The sequence below is a fragment of the Seriola lalandi genome, unplaced genomic scaffold (assembly GCF_002814215.2).
Source record: "Seriola lalandi dorsalis isolate HSWRI2012SDOR001 ecotype SW California unplaced genomic scaffold, Sedor1 jcf7180002054683, whole genome shotgun sequence".
Lineage (NCBI taxonomy): Eukaryota > Metazoa > Chordata > Actinopteri > Carangiformes > Carangidae > Seriola > Seriola lalandi.
The window spans coordinates 17630-18222 of NW_019525236.1; positions in this window are offsets into that span (position 1 = coordinate 17630).

Here is a 593-nt window from a genome sequence, read left to right on the forward strand (position 1 = left end):
TTGTAACATTAGCTGAAGTTACTGTGTGTAAACTAACTGTGAGGTGTAACCGCTTGTATTAAAACCATAGACCGAGGGAAAACATGTTATAACGTGTTTTACAATGAGTTCTGCAAAGCGAAGGTGACGTCACCGACCTTAGTGTTAACAGAGACAGCGGGTTAATGTCGGTAAGTCACGGTCACTAAACGATCCCGTTATTACAGTGAACTGTCGTGTCTGGACGAGCTGGTAAAGAGCAGAGCAGCGGACGTGTGTGTCGTGTTTGTTCATATTAAGTTTGGTTCAGTGTTAGTCAGATAGTTTTCAGCTCTAGTTCATTTCATTATTGATGACAGGAGTCAAAACATCTGTTGGAATGATTCTGTCTCTGTCAGAATAAAAAACATGACTGAGAGCTGAGAACCATCATGACATGTGAACCTGCACAATGACACCAAAGTGAGTATTAGTTTCTATTGTATTGTTATTTCATGTAAAACGGTTCAGCAGACTCTTTATTACAACTAAGCTGAGGGAATAATGTATTTTCAGATATCTGTGATCATCTAATCAAAGTGCTGCTTCTTTTGTCTTTTTCCTCTATACTCTAG